This window comes from Gossypium arboreum, chromosome 13, assembly GCF_025698485.1.
Source record: "Gossypium arboreum isolate Shixiya-1 chromosome 13, ASM2569848v2, whole genome shotgun sequence".
NCBI classification, from domain to species: Eukaryota; Viridiplantae; Streptophyta; class Magnoliopsida; order Malvales; family Malvaceae; genus Gossypium; species Gossypium arboreum.
This window is the reverse complement of record NC_069082.1, coordinates 4,315,661-4,338,249: the sequence shown is the minus strand read 5'-3', so window position 1 is coordinate 4,338,249 and position 22,589 is coordinate 4,315,661. Positions and strand designations below refer to the sequence as shown.

Sequence of the window (22,589 nt, the reverse complement as noted above, 5' to 3'; positions counted from 1 at the left end):
GAGAGTCCATCTAGGAAACAATAATACATATGTCCAGATAATCTTTCCAATATTTGATCAATGAATGGTAAGGGAAAGTGATCTTTTCTTGTATCATTGTTCAATTTTCTATAGTCAAAACAAACTCTCCATCCCGTGACTGTTCTCATTGGAATTAATTCGTTCTTCTCATTGGCCACAACAGTCATGCCTCCTTTCTTAGGAACAACCTGCACAGGACTCACCCAAGAACTGTCAGAAATGGGATAAATAATTCCTACATCTAGAAGTTTAATTACCTCAGCTTTTACGACTTCTTTCATGTTAGGAGTCAATCGTCTTTGAGCTTGCACACAGGGTTTATATTCATCTTCCATTAAAATTTTATGTGTTCAAAAAGAAGGGTTGATCCCTCTTATTTTAGAAATCTTCCAAGCTATAGCTCTTTTGTGCTCCTTTAATACTTTGAGTAACTCGTCTTTTACAGTTGTCTGTAAATCTGAAACAATAATCACTAGTAATGTGGAATTATTTCCAAGAAATGCATATTCTAAGTGATCTGGTAGTTACTTTAATTTCAATTTAGGCGGTTCTTCAACAGAGGGTTTCAATTTTAATTCATTATTGACCTTGATACCCTCGTAGTTCTTCTGTCTCAGTGAAGGCTCATTGGAATTTAGTTCAGCTTTTATCTTACCTATTGCAGAATCATCATCATTTACCTCCTCTCCTTGGGCAAGACACAGTTCCAACATGTCTTTATATACGATTTCCTGTAAAGAATCTTGAGTAGCATGATCAATAGAGTCAATAAAATAACATGAGTCATCCTGTTCCTTAGAAAATCACATGGCATCATAAATTTTAAAAATAATCTCTTCGTCACCTACCCTAAGTACAAGTTTAACATCATCCATATTAATAACAGCTCTATTAGTGGCTAAAAATGAACGACCTAAAATTAACCTCAACATCCTCATCCATGTCAAGCACAACCAAATCAATAGGGAATATAAATTTATCTACTTTTACAAGTATGTCCCCTATAATATCCCTAGGATATTTTACAGATCTGTCGGGTAGTTGAATACTCATCCTAAAAGGTTTAGGTTCCCCAAGACCAAGTTACTTGAACATTTTGTAGGGCATCAGATTAATGCTAGCGCCTAAATCAACTAGTGCCTTCTCAACATTTAAACTACCAATTAAGCAGGGAATAGTAAAACTTCCTAGATCTTTTAGTTTGGTTGGTAGTTTATTTTGGAGTATGGTCGAGCATTCCTCGTTGAGATCCACTGTAGACAAGTTTTCAAACTTCCTTTTATTTGTTAGAAGCTCCTTTAAAAATTTTGCATATGTAGGAATCTGCGAGATAGCTTCAACAAAGGGTAAATTAATATGTAATTGTTTAAAAAATTCAAGAAATTTACCAAATTGTGCATCTATACGGTCTTTCTTCAACTTTGCTAGGTATGGGATTGGTGGTTTATATTCCCTCAACACCGATTTTTCACTATTTTTAGTTTTTCCTCCTCATCTTCTTTTCTGTCAGATTTTGGTGGCATCTTCTTTTTAGATTTAGCTAACACCTTCCCACTCCTTAATGTAACTGCTTTCACATGCTCTTTTGGATTGGGTTTGGTATTGCTAGGTAGGCTCCCTGGTGGTCTCTCTGAAATCATCTTAGCCAGTTGCCCAATTTGAATCTCGGCCCTTGAATTGATGCTTGTTGATTTTTAAGTGTAGTTTCAGTGTTTTGAAAATGAGTTTCCACTACTGAAATAAACTTTTTCATCATCTCCTCAAGGTTCTACTTTTTCTCTTGTTGGTAAGGTTGTTATTGAAAGCCTGGGGGAGGTGGTGATCTTTGATTTCCTTAGCCTCCCCATGAGAAATTTGGGTGGTTCCTCCAACCTGCATTGTAAGTGTTACTATAAGGATTATTATGAGGCCGAGGATTATTACCCATATAGTTCATTTGATCGTTTTCCATGTTAGGGCCATAGGATGGATAGTTTAAATTGCTCATTCCACCTCCACTTGCATCGCACTGCATTACTGGATGAACCTGTGAAGAATCAAGTAACCCATCAATTTTTCTATTCAAAATTTCTACCTGATTGGAAAGCATAGCAACCAAATCGACGTTAAAAATGTTGGCCGCTTTCGTCGGCTTTATCCTCACGACTTGCCACTGATAATTATTTAGTGACATCTCTTCTATAAACTCATAAGCCTCTTCAGGTGTCTTATTGTTAATAGTCCCACCAGCAGCTGCGTCAATCATCTGTCTGGTCGAGGGATTCAAATCGTTGTGGAAAGTTTGAACTTTAGCTAAAGGGGTAACCCATGGTGAGGGCACCTTCTCAATAGATCCTTGTATCTCTTCGATGCATCATAAAGTGTTTCTAAATCCATTTGCACAAAAGAAGAAATATCATTCCTTAATTTAGTCATTTTAGTCGACGGAAAATATTTAAGTAAAAATTTTTCGTTCATTTGTTCCCAAGTGGTGATTGATCCTCGTGACAACGAGTTCAACCACTGTTTAGCCTTATTCCTCAATGAGAATGGGAACAGCCGAAGGCGAATGGCATCGTTAGAAACGCCATTGATCTTAAAGGTGTCGCAGAATTCCAGAAAATTTGCTAAATGAGTGTTTGGATCCTCGTCCTGCAAACCGTCAAATTGAAAAAACTGTTGTATCATTTGAATCGTGATAGGTTTCAGTTCAAAATTATTTGTAGCAACGGTAGGTTTAACTATACTCGATTCAGTTCCTGTTAAAGTAGGTTTAGCATAATCATGCATAATACGAGGAGTAGGATCTTGATTTACTGGATTTGCAGCAACCACAGGAGGTAACAGATTATTCTGATTATTAGCTATCTCCTCGGTTGTGGTATCGATATCGGCCTCTCGTTCTTCCTCTATGTATTGTAGGCTTCGCCTTATTTCTCTTCGGTTCCTGCGAGTTGTGCTTTCAATTTCTCTATCAAAAAGTAAAGGTCCTGACGGGTTTCTTCTAGTCATAAACTATAAAAACCTGCTAGAAGTAGAGAAAAGAAGATTTAGTAAATAAAAAAAATAAAATTAAATTGCAATAAAAATAAAGAATGGCTAAAGTAATAAAAATTAAGCGTTCCTAATATCTTAGTCCTCAGCAACGGCGTCAAAAACTTAATGGTCGCTAAACTAACTAAAAATTCGACTAAGGCAAGCGCACCTATTAAACAATAGTATAGTTATAGTGAGACCGGAAATATCGTATCTACGAGGACTAAAAGTACTAGTAATTACTATCTTTTTATTATCTAGCCTAAGAATTAAAGAATTTTTTTTAAATTAAAACTAATTATCTAATTAACTAAGATTACACAGAGATTAAAGTTGGAAAATACTTTTTAGAGAACTGATGGAGAAGACAATACCCAAGGAAGAATCCACCTAGACTTCACTTATTACCTTTGAGTTAGACGATTTATTCACTTGACTTAATCCGTAGAAATCCCTAATTTATGTTAATATCTCTCTCGAGACTAAAAACAATTGACTCTAGGTTTATTAATTGAAATATCTTCCTAATTAAAACCCCTATTGTCGTATTAGCTCGATCTATGGATTCCTTTATTAGATTTGACTCTAATCCGGCAGATTTTTGTTGTCCTATCTCTAGGATTGCATGCAACTCCACTTAATTATAAATGACCTACTCTTAAACAGGGACTTTTGCTCCACTAAATAAGCACATCAAAAACTTGAATTAATATCCTGGAATATTAAGGCAATGGTTAAATTTATAATTAAAAATAAGAACAAGTATTTATCATATAACTCAAATAGTAATAAGATCTGTCTTAGGTTTTATCTCCCTTAGGCATTTAGGGAGTTTAGTTCATAATAATAATGGAAAACATCTCAAATTTTGGAAAACAACAAAGCATAAAGAAACCTAAAGAACTTCTAGGAAATTGGATGGAAATTTTCAGTCTTGATGTAGATCTTGCCTCTGAGGTGATTTTAATGGCTGTCCTTGAGTATTTTCTGCCTTCCACTCCCTGTGTCCCCTTTAATCCTCTTTTAAGGTCTTTAAATAGACTTTAGAATGCCCAAATTAGCCCAAAATTGGCCCTTTTCCGAGTAGAATTAAACTTAGGCTCGATAGGGACATGGCCGTGTGCCACGCCCGTGTAAAGGTGCTTAGGCCATGTCCAATTCTGACTTGGTTTGGTGTCGACATGGGCATGACACACAGGCATGTGGTCTACCCATGTGTCACACACGGGCGTGTGGATTACCTGTGTGGAAGTGCCTAGGTCGTGTGCCATGCTGATTTCGGCCCATTTTGTCTGTTTTTGGCCCGTTTCTTGCTCTTTTCGCCTTTCAATGCTCGCCTGAGTATAAAAAATGAAACTAAAGGATTAGGAGCATTAAATTCACTAAATCTTATGATAAATCATCCAAAAATATGCCAAGATTAGGTTTAAAATATGTATATATTATGGTTTATCATGTCTCTTGACTTTTAGAAAGCTTGAGTGTTTGATGAGGCGACCTAAAGAAGTCGGTACTACTAGCTTATATTTGCGCTTGGTAGGATTTGAACTGATGACATTGTTGGGTAAGTTGGGTACCATTAGCTCAATAATTTGATAATTTCTAAAAATCATTACTTAATATAGCTTTATAATTAACTACCAAAAACATAACTCAATAATTTAATAATTCCTGGAAATCATTACTCAATATAACTTTGTAATTAACTACCTAAAACATAACTCAATAATTTGATAACTAAAATTGTAAAATAAAAAACAAACACAAGAAAAATATCATTATGTTGAAATATTTGAAGTTGTTGTAATGTGCTAAGGGAAATGAACACTTCCTTCATCACTGCGACAAAACAACAACTTGACACATTTAGAAGATTGAATCGTGGAATGAATCAAGCTTATAAATGAAGATAAATTCAATTAGAGAAACATATTTAGAAGATCGGATTGGATCAGATGATTTACATTGAATCCCTTGGATTAAGGAATTTGGATTAGATTGAAAATTGAAGACATATCTGGGAAAAATTCATTTTACTTTGGTCACCATGTTAGTAAGTCTTAAAAACATTATATTATCAAGACTTGTATAAGTTGTTGTATTGAGTTTTGTGAGTACTTATTTGTTCAATCAATAACATTATCTTGTGAGAGTGTATTTGTGATTGTAAAACCTTGGCGTGGTTGGTTTTACAAGCTAAGTTCTCAGGTGAAGAATTTAGTGGTGAGAGATTTAGCCTTTGAAGTATAAGAGTGAGGATTCTTCACTAAGGTGTCTTAGAATTAGGACCACTGGTTGTATTTGTTTTAAAGATAGTGGATTCATCTCACTAAGCTATGCTCTGCAAGCGCAGGGAAACCGAATTGCGTACCCCTATGTTAATTTTTCTTGTCTTAGTTATTATAGAAGTGCCTATTTTCACTGTCACTTTTGCTTATATTCTGTTTTTTATCAACTTAGCAATTGTTTCAGGCCAACACATTACATTGATGAGATCAAATAATACAAAGATTTTATAATTAACAATCAAACCCCAATCTTAAGTGACATCTTTACAGAAAATGAGTTCCACATATCGATGGTTGAAAAATTTGAGTTAGATTCTATCATATGGAGCCTAGACTAAAGCATCATCATCACCATTATTATTCATTTCATACAACTGTGGGAAGAAATCGAAGTACACATTCAAGTTGTCCAATAGAGAATAATGATGTAATGGATGGAGGGATTAAAGTTTGTACAAGTTATTTTCATCATTGGTGCTATAAACAATAAAAAAAGGTGTTGTCATGACTAGATCCCTTGCCAAAATTTAATGAGAGCCCATTTAGATAGTATGTCAAAAGGGAGGATGGGGACATTATGACCTGTTTGGTAGCTTTGACATGTGGCTCTAGGTCGAATTGTTGTATAGGTGGCTTGAACTCTAGCTGGACAAGCTAGAATGCTTGATCACAATGTCACTAAATGTACTCGTTGACAGTTGGATTATACACATCATTCTATAACTACTGAATAGCCCCCTTTTATAAAGAGATGCACTGGACCCATCTATACAAACCAACACATATATGCCTCAAAGGGTAGAAATTACAATATTAGATAATGTTCTTGTAGATGCAATGCTGAGCTTGCTAGTTTCAAAGCACAACCTATAGTGCATGCTTTATTGGGAAATGCTTATCATGCCCTGTCATATCTATCTCTCAAAGTAATTAAGGTTTTGTTGGTCATCCAAAATATCTTATGCTAACACAAATTGTTGTTTCACTTGGTCAGGGTGCTACGATTCTACAATATGGAAACAAAAGACGGGCACCTTCACCTTAAATAACATAGAGCATTCCTACGTTGTCTTGGGTAAAATGAAAAAAAAATTGTGTTGTCCAGGTCATCCATAGAAACTACAAGCATACAAAATAAATACAAGTATATTAATTTATAACAAAGATTACTTAAATTGAATAACAATATAATATCAACATACCTCTTCACCAACTCATAAATAGATTTTTCATCACATCTAATAAGGTCCTTTTTAAAACATGTATGATCCAAGTAGCTCCTAAATTTGTTCAATTATTAAATGTAATGAGAAATTATAAGTATTGATCATTTAATACAATTTATGGTATTTAATATGATTACGTTTTCTTATCTTTAAATAAGAAAGAACTCTAATGTCTAAGAAGGGATGGAAACTAACCACATAATCGATATCCATGCCCAAGTTTACAAAAGCAGACAACCATTTCCTTCATTGATCTGATCTCAAGTCCTTGCAAAACGCGCTATAGAGATACACCAATATTGCTGGCCTTTAGTTGAATGTACTGATTGTAGCAAAAGATTCGAGTAAAGGAATATCATGATATAGACCTTGTTGCCAAACTTTTTTAGAGGTAGCATTCTTTCTTTCATCCAAAGCATCCAATCTTTAGCATATTGATCCATCTCCTCCGCAATCGCATGTAGCGAAAGGGTCAGATCAATAAGTCTCTTGAACTATGAGAATTTCATCCTATTTTCATGCAATTCTTTCTTCTCCTTAGATGGCACAACACCCAAAAACTTATAACACTTTGATTTCACATTGATGTTATTGTCTTTGATTCTCTGTTGCCTGTTGATTAGAAGATTAATTATTAAAGCGATAGCTTCTAACATTATAGTCACTTTCTCGTATAGAATATGAAATGTAAGTGTTTTTGGCCTTTATCTTTCTAATAATGTAACAAGCAACTCATGTATCATATCAAACATTTTTATCATAGATGCCAAAAATAAATCAACAATATTGAATACATCCATCTGATTTCGGGAATTGCAAATTATGTCGAGCATGGATAACTTATTTTCTTTAATGTTCAAAAAATCACAAGAAGTTAATTTTTTTATTTTAAAAAATATTTCCATAATAACAAAATTAAAAATAAGTAATTTTTACCATATCAACGACATGGTAAACTACATGTTTTCTTGAAATCTTAAAGTAACTTTTTTTTTCAAAAAGAAGTAGAAAATTGAGGTTTTCTTTTTTAGAGAGTGAAAGAGTTTGATTTTTTCTTTTGAGAGAATTTTTGGTGAAAATAAAAGAGAATGAAGTGGAATATTTATATTAGAAGAACTCGATACCTATAGGTATCAAAGAATTAATATATAATGTTAGGGAATAAATTAGAACATTATGGATATAGCATCGCTCTAATGATTGTCCAAGAAGAAAATGTATCACCAATGAAAAGCATGTTGTTGAGGAAAATGAATTCGAGGCTGGAATCGCGATAATATGAAAATCTAATGGTGACAATGATGGAGAAGATTTAAGAGATAGGCAAATTTTGGCAATACGAATGATAGTGTTGGCATTAAAGGATAAAGTTACAATCCAGTGCCATTAACTTTTCCAAATTAGATGCACAACCAATGGTACTAGTTGATAATGGCAATGTCATAAGGAAGAAGATTGTTAGAAAGATATAAATACTAGTGGAAAAACCACTTCCTAAAGATGTACGATATTAATTGAAGAGTTCCAAAATTTTGTACTTGAGAAGTTGCTTACAAAATTGCTACTCATATTTAGGGCAAGCTTGTTGACACTACAAGAAAACAGACTTTTAGCGGCGTTTTCCCAAGCGCCGCAAAAAACGCCGCTATAGGAAATGCCGCCAAAATTGCGGCGTTTATCTGAAAAAAATGCCACAAAAGATCAAGACTTTTAGCCGCATTTATGATAAAAGCACCGCTAAAAGTCATGGCTTTTAGCGGCGCTTTTTTCACAAACGCCGCTAATTTTGACAGATTTGAAATGTACATTTTTCACCAATATTCAACCCTTCCTGCATTAAATCCAACCAAAAACAGCAAATATAGCATGAAATCCAACCAAAAACAACAAATATAGCATAAAAAATATAATAAAAAACATTAAATCTAAATGATACTTCAAATTCAACGAAAGATCTATGATATAATTAATAAATTAAGTAATATTCTTGCAAAATGTTAAATGTGACAATGTTAAAAACATTCTTACAAGGAGAAAACTAATGTCAAACAAGGGACCGAGCTTGGTTATCGAGAAGTTTTGCACCTAAGTTTCGATCTTGCAGCTTTAGCAACGCCGTTGTCATCTCAAATCTTGATATGGAAATGGACCCTAAAACAGAGATTACAAAGCACTAATCGAACTACTTCCCTAATATTGGTCACAGAAGACTTCTTGAACTAAACCGATGTACATTCCTTGATTAATCTTCTTATTTTAAACCTTTCTTGAAAGTCAGCATGTTCTTTTTTTTCTCTGCAGCTTGCACTTGTTATATTAATCTTCCCATTCAACATCCTATACCATTCAAGTCGCTTTTTTTTCTCACAACTCTATTCCACGGTATTTGTGCTCCTCTTTACAAGATAAATTCTGAAGGAAAAATGACTAAAGCTCAAAGAAATGGCTAGAATTTAAGAACCAAACAAATATACATATTCATGGGTGTATATCTCTTTGTTGCGTCAAATTCCAAGATTTCTTCTTGGCGGATCGATTAACTAGTTAGGTAAAAGAGTGTGGTCGATCTAAGCATGAATCTTCTACAATTACAACTTACCATCTTTAGATGGAAAAAGGGTTATAGGAAATGTAGTGATGATTTGTTTTATTGTAGGTGCAAGCCTTGAGAAGCCTGCAATTCTATATTTGCTATTATGGTTGGGGAGACTATAAAATAGACAGAACACTTGCAAAATGAACGATGCTTTCACCACTTTCTACTTAGTTGTTGCAGTAGTTCCATATTGGTCCCGTTTACTTGGTATTTCTTCCAACTTAGATGAAATTATTAAGCTTCTTATCAGCCTTGGAGACTTAAAACTTAAGTTCCTTGTGTAATATCGATTACCTCGACGCCTACATGAATAGAAAGATCCAATGCAAGCATACAATGGATCAAGTACTTTTTGACAATTATTGTTGTTTGCACAAGGACCTTATAGCTTGAATGCAGAGGCGGGTGGAGAATTGTAGCTTAGATCTGTTCAACCATAGCAACTATCTATGGTATGTATTAGGACCTTGTTGTCGACTGGGGGCTTCTTCAACGCCGCTCTAAAAACCGTTGGTTGAGAGATAAATTGCTTATTCCTTACAAAGGTGTATATTTTGGGGCCATGGTAAGAAGAAAAACATGTGCTAGTTCTAATTGATAATAAGACTTTGCAGCATTGAGTAAGTAATTAAATTGGTGGATGGCATTGAATATATTCTTTGAGATTTGCATGGATGCAAACAAAGTTGAATTTTAAGGTGTCTTTACACGAGAAACATTAGTTGCTATTGTTGCCGATCTAGAGATCATTCGTCATGCATCTGGAATTTCTTCAGTTAACCTTTAGATCAGCCTTGTGTTTATTCAATTAGAACCATTTATGTTTTCGCACCAATATAAAGATTACGTATAAGAATTTGAAGCCTTTGAACATTGTGATAGCCATTTCCTATTGAAAATGAGCAGGTTGGAGAATGAACATTTGAACAATGTTGGCAAGTTCCGTGCATTTAAATCAGTACCATTGCCTTTCAACTCAAGATGACGAAGATAGGGATGTTTAGGCTGCTGCAAAAATAAGAAATATTGGAAGCGAAAGCAAAGATGGAAAAAAAATTGTAAGAGAAACAACTAGCAATGCAATTGTTTTGGTGTAGATTTTTTAAACTCTTTGCTAGTTTGGATTAGTTCATTAGATTGCTTCATTCTTTTTATATCACGTATGCTAAGAGTGTTGTTGAATCCTAATTGTCTTTATTTGTGTATAATTTTGTTGAATCAAACAGTTATTGATTGCTTAGAAAAACAAAGTGCTTGAATGGAAGTTCTTAGAATATTTTAAAATTCAGATTTAAATATTTTTTAAATTTGTTGACTTAACATTTTAAAATACTCATTTATTTGCGGATTGTTTCTATTGAAAAATTACAGAAATTTAAAATAAACTTAAAAATACACTTGTTAATGCAATCGATTTTTCACGCTTTTCTTCTTCTATTTCGTATTTTAAGCTTCTCTTTTACACTTGATATGGATGTTGGGGAGTTCATTGTTCTGTTCCATACGTAAAGCAAGTAAAGGTTTGTCTTACTCTTTCATAATCTACTTGTATAATGTAATTTATATCTTTTAGTTTGCCTGTCCTAATATCTTTATTTAACTTGTGCACTTTATAGCATTGGATATCGATATTTTATTTGAAAGGGCCTAAAATTAACTAATTCGAAAAGTATTGGTCAAATTAAAATATAAGAACTAAATGCATAACTTTAAAAAATACTCATGATCTTCATTGAGGAGATAAACATTAAAAGGTCTCTAAGGATTCCTTTTGATTACATTAATTATTCATGATCTTCTATCTTTATTCATTTTCTTAAACAAAAACTATTAATTTAAGCATTAAAGAGTGATTGAAATGCAAACTTTGCTTGTTGTCCCTAGTTGCATTGGCAAACCATAGGTGCCTTAATTGAGTATGCTATCGCATAGTTTATATCCCTCTTGGTAGAGTCTTTCCAAATCAAGTAATTTGGATTAGAACCGAGACGCAAAGTATGCATGAATTACATCCATTGGTTCAACTCCCATTAAAATAAATGGATGCCCATATTCCAACTCCAATGCTTTCCCATCTTAAAGCCAAGCGAGTAAAAGCTTGGACCACTAGCATTGTGATGTCAAGAAGCGCTTGTAATACTTTGGTTAAATGGAGTTGCCTCAGAGAGTTGGATCAAATTAAATCTGAATGATTAATTATTATTCATGTTTGAATGTTAATTACTTACAATATAGATTTAAATATAAATATTAAGTATTGAACACATTACTTTCTTTTTAATATAATTATAAATGTTTTATCGATTTTATGAGTTTTATTCTATAACACCCTAAACCCGCCCAGACGTTAAGGTAGAATCCGACGTGCCACTTTGAAGTCAAAACCCTTGTTCCTTTTAAGTGTTTTAAAAGCCGACTTTTGTCAAACTAACCAAGTGAATGGAAGTCGGGCACCGGTAGGTATCCATAACAGAGGAGGTGAGCCATGAAGGTCGCTAAGTACCAAGCTCTCGATTGGATCCAATCCTAGACATGCCCACATCCATTGCCACACTTGGTTATAACAAGTTGAAATTTCTTTGAGTGATTATCTTTGGTAAATCGAATATTTGTGACGTCGTGTTATTTTAAAAAAACAAGTATCGTTTTGAAATCACGCCTAAGTCTAGCCCATTTGAATTAGTATCCATCAATTTAAAGTTGTTTTAATAATATAATCCCGAAAAAATCAAAGAAGAAAATAAAGTTTAAAATTGCCTTATTACAACCCAAAATTAAATAGTAATTAAAAATAACTTAAGAAAACCAGTCTCTTTTCAAACCCAAAAGTATTCACCATGGCCACTCTGAATCCCTCCGGCTCCAAGTCACCCACATCAAGGCTTACCCGCAAGGTTAAAGAAGGGTGAGTTTGGGGAAACTCAGTGTAAGGAAAACCCATTCAAAGCCCAAGTCACTCAAGCCCATTGGGCCTAAATCCATTCAGTAATAGTGGTCTTGGGCGAGCCCTTTTCAGATTATAATAAACCGGGCCTTAGCCCTTATTCAGATAACAATATGGCCCATAGGCCCATTTCAAAATACATGCAACATCAAGAAACATATGCAAGCCTATTTGGGAGACTACTCAACCCACCAACCACTACACTCCACCCGTACCAGCCATACACTCCATGTGGGAATAGCTCAACCCACCCAAATTAACACTCCACAATTGCGCCTTTGCCTGCTCGATTATCGATAAATTGAGGCAAAGCCTCCAAGACGTGGACAAGCCACTTTCAGTACTTCCTCCGTCAATATCCCATCCCATGCATCGATAATAACATGGCATGAAGTAAATAACAACGATCAAACATGCATTTAGGTCAATTTAACCTAGGGGTATTTCGGTAATTTATCTCCTAGGGGTAAACGTAAATTTTCCACTTTTAAAGGTATTTCAGTAATTTATCTATTTTAGGGTTTTTCATGCATATTCCTACCTTTCACGTACTAACAGAATCACTACCGAGGGTTCTTACCGAATTGGGCCCGTTGGCCCATTAAGCCCCAAAATATTGAGGGCACATAAATCATGCACTTTGCAGTCCAAATATTGCAGCTTACCAAAAACATTAATCAATTTACCTCACGAGTATTCGCACACTCGCAAATCTACAAAATACCGGTTTTCGACATTTCGGCTTTTCGACTTTTGCCGATCTAGACTAAGAAAGAGGGTGTTAGTTACACACCTGTTTGCGACGATATGCTGACGAGATCTACACACGAACCGCCTACAATTGGATTACTATCACGTTAATCTAACTATTCAAATACAAACTACGTATTAACCCCTTACAATATTCGGCCAACCACACCTACAGATCATAGTAAGCTTATAAGAAATCAATAAGCAACTCTTAACAAATTTTTGTCAATGTTTACCACATAATCATAATTTCACTGCAAGCTGTCTTCCTGAGCAACAGTTACTAAATCATTTATAACTGGAGCTACGAAACTCCAAATCAAGTGCCGTTAATTTTCCCTGAAAATAGACTCATATATCTTCTATCCATAAAATTTTCAGAATTTTTGGTATGGCCAATCAATACCAGATTTTTCTTAAAGTTTCCCATGTTTCACTATTTGACTAATCTGACCAGTCTTCATTACGAATCAAATTTCTCATTGTACAGAATTCAAAATATTTTCTCATTTATTCCATTTGAAACTAGACTCATTAAGATTTAATTACATAATTTATGCAACTTCTAACTCATCTCCCACATTTTATGGTGATTTTCCAAAGTCACGTTACTGCTGCTGTCCCAAGCAGATTTATTACCAAATCACTCTTTCACACCTAACTTGCATGCTTGTTATTTAAACATGTATATCACCAATCAATCATCACATATCTATGATTTTACTTAAGTATAATCTCCATTTCATCATTTTAAAGCACAACATGTTAGCCGATTTTTCCCCTTAGCATCTAAGGCACATGCATGCTCATTTGTTTGGCTCAACTTCACCTATCTTCCATTTTTCATCAAAAGAACATGAAACAACAACCAAAAACCAAAATATGCTTCATGAGTTAGGGTAGAATCAAGAAGAACTCATGAACATCAAGATAGAAACAAAGTACCAAGAACTTACCTTCAAATTTTCCCCCTCCTAGTGACCGAATATTTAAGGGTTTCCTCCCCTATTTGCTCTCTCTCAAATTCGGCTATGAAGAACAAAGAATGAACAAAAACCTTCCTTTACTTCCTTTTGTTATTCTTATCACTCAACATTTTATGACACATAAATGATATACTAATATTTGTGCCATACTCATGCCATAAATTCCAATAAAAATATGCCCATAATGCTTACCATGCCCATCATCCATTAACTATTAAAATGCTAATGTCCATCATCCATTAACTATTAAAATGCTAAACTGCATACATTATCAATTATCCATCACCTTGGCCGGCCACTACATTAAAAGTGGGGAATTTGACATGCAAATCCTCCTGTTTTGCACTACTATTTATTTGGCCACTACAAATTAGCCTATAGCATTTTCAAACATTTTCACATAGGTCCTATTTCATAATTTCACTCCCTTTTTCTTATGGAACAAAAATTAACTAAAACTACCGTGTTCTATCTTAAGTTCGGCCTTCTAGAGGCCCACTAACATAATTAATCCTATGCCAACATTCACAGAATTCGCGAAAATTGGGGCGTTACATATTCAAATCGAAGATTATATCAAATAATAACTGATCCAAAATTCATTATTTGCCAAGTAACATAGTGGATTTAGAATACTTTTCTGCTACTATTTTTGGAACAGTAAGCCAAAAAGTTTAACGCGAACATGAAAAGACTCGAAATTAAATCTAGAAATCTCCATCTTGTATGTGCTTCAGAGAATTGGTAAAGGTAGATAGAAACTTCAAATCAACAGAAAGATATCGGGTTAATTCTATTATTAGTTCCTATACTTTGCGAAAGTTATGCATTTAGTTCTTATATTTTAATTTGACCAATACTTTTCGAATTAGTTAATTTTAGGCCCTGTACTATTTTAAATTTTAAAATTTTAGTTCTTTTCTTCTTATCGCCTGCGTAGTTTTACTTTGCTACTTGTTTTTAGCTTTGCTGTGATTTATCATCTTTTTTTTTCTTTTTTAAATCCTTGTATTTGCTCTAGTTTTGCTGCATGATTGTTTGTCTATTTTGTGTTTTTTTGTTGTTAGTGTTGTGTTATAATTTGTTACAAAGTTAGATTTCAAATTTTTAGATTTATAATTAGGGCTTATTGGATTTACTGGTATTTTTAGTCAAATCTAACTGCTCATCGACCACGATATTACCTTTTGTTCTTGTAATTTTAGATATTAGAACTAAAGAATAATTTTATATATATAACGTTAAACAACAGAGGAGGTAAAGTATAGTTTGGGGTAGAATTGAGCAAAGGCTTCAAAACTGTGATTTTGAGTTGAGTATCACAGCTGTGAACTAATTTTCTCATCAAATACCATAATCTCGTGGACATTTATATGCAGGAATTGGAGAGAAGAAGAGAAGAACATGAAGAATTGCTCTTGCCAGAAAGGGTATGAGAGAATATGGGTGATTAAGTCAAATGGAGAAAGGGACATCATTTCCTTGTTGTGTGCAAGTGTTTTCTCCCTGAGACATGCAAGGAATCTGACATCAAGAATGGTTCAACTTAAAGATGCTTCCTTGTACTCATTCTCATCCTGTTTATATTTTCCAATGCTTTCTTCAAGTCGGATACTAAGAATTTCCTGTACTATTCTTTCTGATTGCTTATAAAATAGTTTGCTCATTAGAACCTTCATTTTCTCTTGTCTTTTATTTATTTGTATAAATCATTTTTCTTTGTTTAGTGACACAACGAATCTTTGAACATAATTTCATTGAGTTATATATAAATGATTTTTAAAAATTGTGTATAGTTTAAAGTTCAAATTTCAAAATAAAACATAATATAATATTTATCATATAAAATAAATATTATTTAATTAAAAAATATTTTTAAAGTTTATATTTTTTAGCGGCGTTTGTAAAAAAGGCGTCGCTAAAGGTCTGTTATATAGTGGCGTTTTCGAGAAAAGCGTCGCTAAAGGTCATGGTCTTTAGCGGCGTTTTCGAGAAAAGCGCCGCTAAAGGTCATGGTCTTTAGTGGCGTTTTTTTAAATAAACGCCGCAAAATTTTACGGCATTTGCTATAGCGGCGTTTTTTGCGACGCTTGTGAAAACGCAGCTAATAGTTCTAGCGGCGCTTAAAGGCTAAAAAAAACACCGCTAAAAGTCTGTTCTCCTGTAGTGATAGTACAGTCTTTGAATATCAAAAATTGCAACTAATGAATCTAAAATACATTTATATATAAAAAAATAATCCGTGTCGAGTCCTCTAAATGCCGAGTTTGCAGCCTAACTTGGTGGGTTATCTATAAAGATGGAAATAAAAGGAGGAGTGAGCTTATGAAGCTTAGTGTGAGCCTAATCACAAGAAAATGAAAGCAAACAATAGACAAAGTAAGTGAAATAACAATTCTTTTTAAAACAATCACATTTGTATAGCAAGTCACAATAACAATTTTATTGATCAACACATCATAGTAGCATCTCCGCATTCACAGTTTTGCATGCATATGTTTATGTATGGTAATACAATTTTAGTATATCAAAAGATAGGTCCTACACAACTCCGCTACACACATCACTGGAAGTTCCCTTGAACTCAAACATCCTTATACACTAGGTTGTGGTTTAACCACCACTGGTTTGTAGATAAAAACTGCCACTAGGTTGTGAGGGCACAACATATTTGCAGATAAACTACCACTCTTCCTCCGTACATATGGTCCCACCCCATGCAATGCAATATGTCATGCTTTGTAATAGAATAATTCAATACTGGCAGTAGACATGTTTAACATGTACTCAATTCATCACTAACAGTAGACATGCTTAACATGTACTCAATAGGGCGATAATAATATTATCACTAATAGTTTGTTGGTTTCACTTTGACAGTAGACATGTAATATTCATATATTATGTGCTGTAACAAGAGCACTTTTGGCATTAAATCACATAGTACAGAAATAATATAATATCAAGGACTTAATTGAGTGAATAACAACTTTAAAAATAATTTAGGGAATATACAAGGACTAAATTGCACTTAATATAAATTTCTAGGTAAAACTGTATAATAGAGGTCATACAACCATGTGAGAAGCTATAGGTTGTGTGGAAGGGTTACACGGTCATGTGGCTGTGCCTTATAACAGACTGTGGACGTGTGGTAAATCAAAAGTTAACCTACAAGAGAGACACGATTGTGTGACCAGCCTGTGGTTTACGAACTAGCCTAGGGTTTGTAGAGGCATAGGGCTGTGTGGTCCACAAGCCCATTTGGGAGACCATGTGGCCCTAATCATACATATGATCACCATTAATTTTCTTGGGAAAAGACACACACCTTTCACCAGAAGTTTGATCGACGTTTCTCTCACCCGATTCTGGTCTAACGCCCTTAAATTTGATCATTCAAACAACACATATACACAATTAATGACTGACGTCAAGATTGGTGAGATTGGAAAAATATTTATCAAGATTTCAAGTAGATCGATTGATGGGGTTAAAAATTAAGGTTTGAAGATTCTTATGGCGGAGTTACTAAACCAAATCATAGGAATAAGGTAGACTTACCATTTCTTAGCAAGAATAGGAATGTTATTGATGACAATTACTAAACTAGTAGAAGAAAAATTGAATGAGGAATCATTTTGATTCGAGTAAGCAAAATAATTAATAGTAAAAAGATTAAAATATGATGCAAAGAAAAGAAAAAGGAGAAGAAATAGAGAGAAGAAAGCCAAATTCTAATAGGAATTGAAAAGGGGGGGAAGTGAAGATGAATTACGAAATAAATTTGTTAAATACCTAGAGTTTGCAAACCCTAGGGGCAGCATGGGCAGTCTACCCTAAAAGTTTTGGCTGAAAAAATAAAAATGTATTTAGGAAATGAGTGGTTCGAACCTAGGAACACAAGAGAGGGAAAACTTAGCTCTTGACTATAACCTCCCCAACCTAACCTAGACGTTAGACCCAAATTTGAAAGATTACATCACCCACTGAAATATCCTAGTAAGCTATCAGAATTCTTTGAAAATAGTTATTCTAAAATGTTTATTTATCTTTAGAAGAAAACTTAGTTAATTACCAATTTATTTACTACTCAAAATCCTCAATTATAATTTAGCAACGGAAAAGTGATAATAGTTTAGGTTTTTAATAAAAATCGAAGTTCATGCATAATTACTTAATAGTCATAATTCGAAGTCCTAATATCAAATTAAATGTCATGCAAATTGTAAAATAAAAACAAAATTCTAATTCTCATGCCACGATTCAAAACAAAATAGTACAGTTTGAATAAGTAAAAGATTAAATAATAAATCTAATATATATTATTAACTAAATACGAGATGAGACCCTCCAAATGTCGTATCCACGCCCTAAACAGGTAGGTTATCTATAAGGATGACAATTAAAGGGGGATTGAGCAATGATGCTAAGTGTGAGTTCAATCACAAGAAAATTAGTGCAAACTATTACGCATATAGAAATATGTCACACAAAAATAATTTACAGAGGTAATATCATAGTATCGATGTTTCAGATCATTCAACAATGTACAAATACATATATTCCATATCAAAAATTCCAATTTTGCATGCATGTTTTTGTGGATGCCATACAATCTCGGTTTTAATAGAAAAGATTTTACCTCACTGCTACATACCACAATTGGAGTTCTTCTGAACTCTATCCACCAACAAGCTGAATTGTGACTTAGACACTATTGGTTCGTAGATAAATTGCCAATGGTTGTGGACACATGACAAAATCCTGCAAATGGATTGTACCTTTGGTTGTGAGTTCTCAACAAAAGTCCTTGCAGATGAAATCTCCCTCTGGTTGTGGATTGCACAACAAATAACCCGCAGATGGAATATGCCTCTGGCTATGGATACAGAACAAATACCCACAAATGTAATCTACCTTTGGCTATGGGTACACAACAAATTTTGCAGATAAACTACAAATCTTCCTTCATTCACATCGTCCCACCCAATGCAATGCCATATGGCATGCTCAAAACAGATCAATACAGTAGCATTTATTATGCTTTTAATGTAACAATACGGTAGCAAATAATATTCTTATAACAGTTCAATTTAGTGGCAACTAATATGCTTGTGACAGATCATTTCAATAGAAAAAATAATTATTTTTATGTGTTTAGTTTAACAGTAACATAAGTCATGTTATATGTACACTCACTAATACAAATACAATAGACATATGTATTATTCACAATTCATACAAATATATAAACATTATGTTAATTTAGTCAATCAGATCATGGATTCTTTCATGCTATCAATGAATTAATTAAATAAAATAAAACTCTACAAACAGTTCAAGAACCATTCAATGACTAAATTGAACAAATTTTAAAATTCTGGGCAAAACTATAAAATCTAAAAAGTAGGGGCATGTGGCTGTATGCGATGCTATAGACCGTGTGAAAGGGTTACATGATCGTGTAATAAACTATGGTAGTGTGGAATTTGCAAAATTAAGCTACAAGGGAGACAGCTGTCTGGAGGGTTCTTAGCCGTGTAATATTCAAACTAGCTTAGGGTTCCAATGTCACATGGTCATGTGAGGGGCTGTGTGGTCATACGCCTATGTGGCTAGTCGTGTGGCCCTAATACTAGGCATAGTTTGTCCTAATTCGCTTGTAAAAGATCATAGACCTTTCACTAGGAGCCCAAACAATATTCAATGCGATCAAATCTGGTTTGATTCTTCTAAAATGAGTCTTTCAAATGACGTTTGCACAAGTATTAACGATTGATTTCAAGATCTATTGAGATTATCGAAACATTTGTTAAGAACTGTAAAAGATTAAGTAATTGAATTAAAAGATAAAGGTCGAATAGAAATTCTACAAAAATTTGGGATCTAAACTTTGAAATGATATGTACTTACCATTTCTTGGCATGAATTAAGGATGCTATTTGACGACAATTATGAAACAGATAGAGAGAAAGATTGTATAGAGGATTATTTGATTCAGGAAAGCAAAATAATTATCAACAATTAGGATGAAAATAAGGTGTAAAGGAAAAAGAGAGAAAATAAAAAGAGAATAAATAAAAAGATAAAGAGCAAATTCTATTAGGAATTGAAAAGGGACAAATTGATAATCTAATTAAGAAAAGAAGAGAAAAAGATAGTGAAATTCTAGTTCTATTTGAATTTTGAGAAGGAGAAAGTTGTAAATTCTAATTAAGAAAGAATAGGTTTAATTCTTAGGGTTTAGGCATCACCTACAATTTTCTTAAGTTTTTGTCGAATTTTGAAATTAAAATGAAATGAGAGGAGAAGACTTGAACTCAGGTTCTCAAGGGAAAACTAATGCGTTAGCCATTACGCTATCGCCCATTTCTTGTTTATTTTTTACGCTTAATCATATTGATATGTTCATAAGGTGTTTTTGGTGAAATTATGAAATAAAAAGGGAGAGAGAGACTTAAACCACAATATTTATTTTCGTGTGGTTTTTATCCTAGGTTGCTGAAAATTAAAAGGAAAAGAAATAGGAGGAGTGGGATTTGAACTTAGGCTCTCTAAAGAGGGAAGCTAACTCTTAACCATTAAACTTGAACCTTATTTCTTAATTTTATTTTTTAACTATGTGTATTTATTTTGGGTTCAACTTACTTATTCTTTATTAGCATACATATTATCACATATAATACCGTAACTTTAACACTTCTTCACTTAAATCCTCTTTCCACTTTATACAATGTCATGACATACTTTATTAACCTTACGATTTAGTCTTTTTTCCACTATTATTGTAAATTACCATAATTTCATAACTTAAACTAAAATTAGTATTATCAACACTACTTTCCTCCGATAATACTAGAAATAGAATTTATTAATGTAGTAGATAAACTACTTAATTGACATAATTTCTAATTAACATAACTTAATTAGAATTAAATTCTTGAAGTACCTACTCTCATAACTTAGGATGGCGGTTTAGGTTAGGAGAGGGAAGCGAAGACGATGAAAATTCCTAGTGGAAGATTAATTTCTCAAAAGTTGTGCAATTTGCCCTTTTGGTCACTCTCTGTTTCTCCCTCTTTTTTAATTAGTCCTAACACATTATTTTCAAATTAAACCTCGTAATCAAGTTTCTTTTTAGATTAAATAATAAAATAAAACTTGATTATATTATTTTAATACTTTAATTAATTATTTAAAGCAAAGTTTAAAGACTAAATCGTAATTGTAGTAAAATATTTTAATAAAATATTTTTATAAAATCGAGAGTAAAATTATGGGATTATCCAAATAAGACTTAGTCATGCAAATTTTCAAGTCATTTCATAGCATTTAGGGACTCCAATTGCATAAAATAAAAAATAGGACTTAATTGCAAATATAACAAAACATGCCCAACCTACATATGACACATTGACACCTATACATACTATTTCGTGTTTTCATGCCAATTTTCCTATTCTAATATATTGTATGCCATACGTAGATCATACAAATCATGCTTAGTTATACTAAAACATACATTAACATACTTTAACAATAATGTGTATTTAGGCTTAAATCCAATCGATCGATCAACTACAAACTCAATTCTTCCAACCTCATTTTTGGGATGTAACATTAACTATTAGGCCTGAAGCCTATTTCTTGATAAGTTTTCTTCCTGACCAGATATATTTTAGATATAGCTTTTACAAGGAAAAGAAATTGGAGGAGTGAAGTTTAAACCTAAGACTTCTAAAAAGGAGAGCTATCATTTAACCATCAAACCTAAGGCTCATTTCTTGTCTATTTATTACAATAAACCCCCTATATTTTGGGGTGTGACACCTCCCTTGTATATAAATACAATAATAAATAAAAATAAAAATATTTTAAAATAATAATAATAAGCCTAAACAAGCTTAAATTAATCATTTACAAATATAGACATATATGAAAAAATTTGAGTTTTATATTTTAAATTGAGCCAATTTAAATAATTATGCATAGTGTTGATACCATTTACAAGTCTAATTCAAACTTTAACTTGATTTAACTTATGAATACGCATAATGCTTTAAATATAAATCTTATTATTAAGTAATTGAAGTCGAGAGATTTTTTTTTGTGGTAAACAATAATGGAGAGACATTAATTGTAAAATTAACGTTTAATCACTAAAATTAAGATTTCAAATCTAACTAAAATATTTCTAAAACAACTATTTAGTTAATTAATTAATGTGATATAGTCAAGACACATGGAATAGATTATTACATGTTCTTGCAGAGGCATTTATTACAAGTTTGCTTATTTGTTCTTAGATTTTATTTATTTTACGAGCTTAATTATGAATTTTTATTACAAGTAAAAGTTTATATATTAAATTGTATATTAGATTAAAATCTATGTATACTTTTAAAATATAAATAACCATGAATCATTTAATTTCCTAATTAATTTCGTCAATCAAATACTATTTTAATTGAAAAATTATTAAATGCATTTTCTTTTACGAAATAGCAAATATTACTATAAGATTTTTTTTTATATATACTTTGATGTAATTTTCAAAAAGGAAAAAGTTTGTTATGAGCTCCATGTGTACAGGCCAATTTTGGGCCAAACCCAAAACCCAATACACGTAAACCCAATAACCCCAACTAACCTAAACCCATAACACCAAATTTCAAACCCGAACGGCCCACTAAACCTAACCCTAGCCCCACTTGCGCCGACCAAAGATCGAACCCCACCAAACGCGCCAACCACAGCACC

At 33.0% G+C, this 22,589-nt stretch overlaps 1 long non-coding RNA gene and 1 other non-coding gene across 2 annotated transcripts; both read left to right on the top strand.

Moving 5' to 3' along the window:
* The first annotated feature begins 2,323 nt into the window (after positions 1-2,323).
* LOC128287462 (small nucleolar RNA R71) lies at positions 2,324-2,430 on the top strand. Its single transcript, XR_008278162.1, has one exon. It is a non-coding gene; the product is annotated as a small nucleolar RNA R71 (small nucleolar RNA).
* Positions 2,431-10,583: 8,153 nt separating this feature from the next.
* Positions 10,584-15,561, top strand: LOC108463320 (uncharacterized). The gene is made up of 2 exons (XR_008276943.1): positions 10,584-10,666; positions 15,206-15,561. It is a non-coding gene; the product is annotated as an uncharacterized LOC108463320 (long non-coding RNA).
* The last annotated feature ends 7,028 nt before the right edge of the window (positions 15,562-22,589 follow it).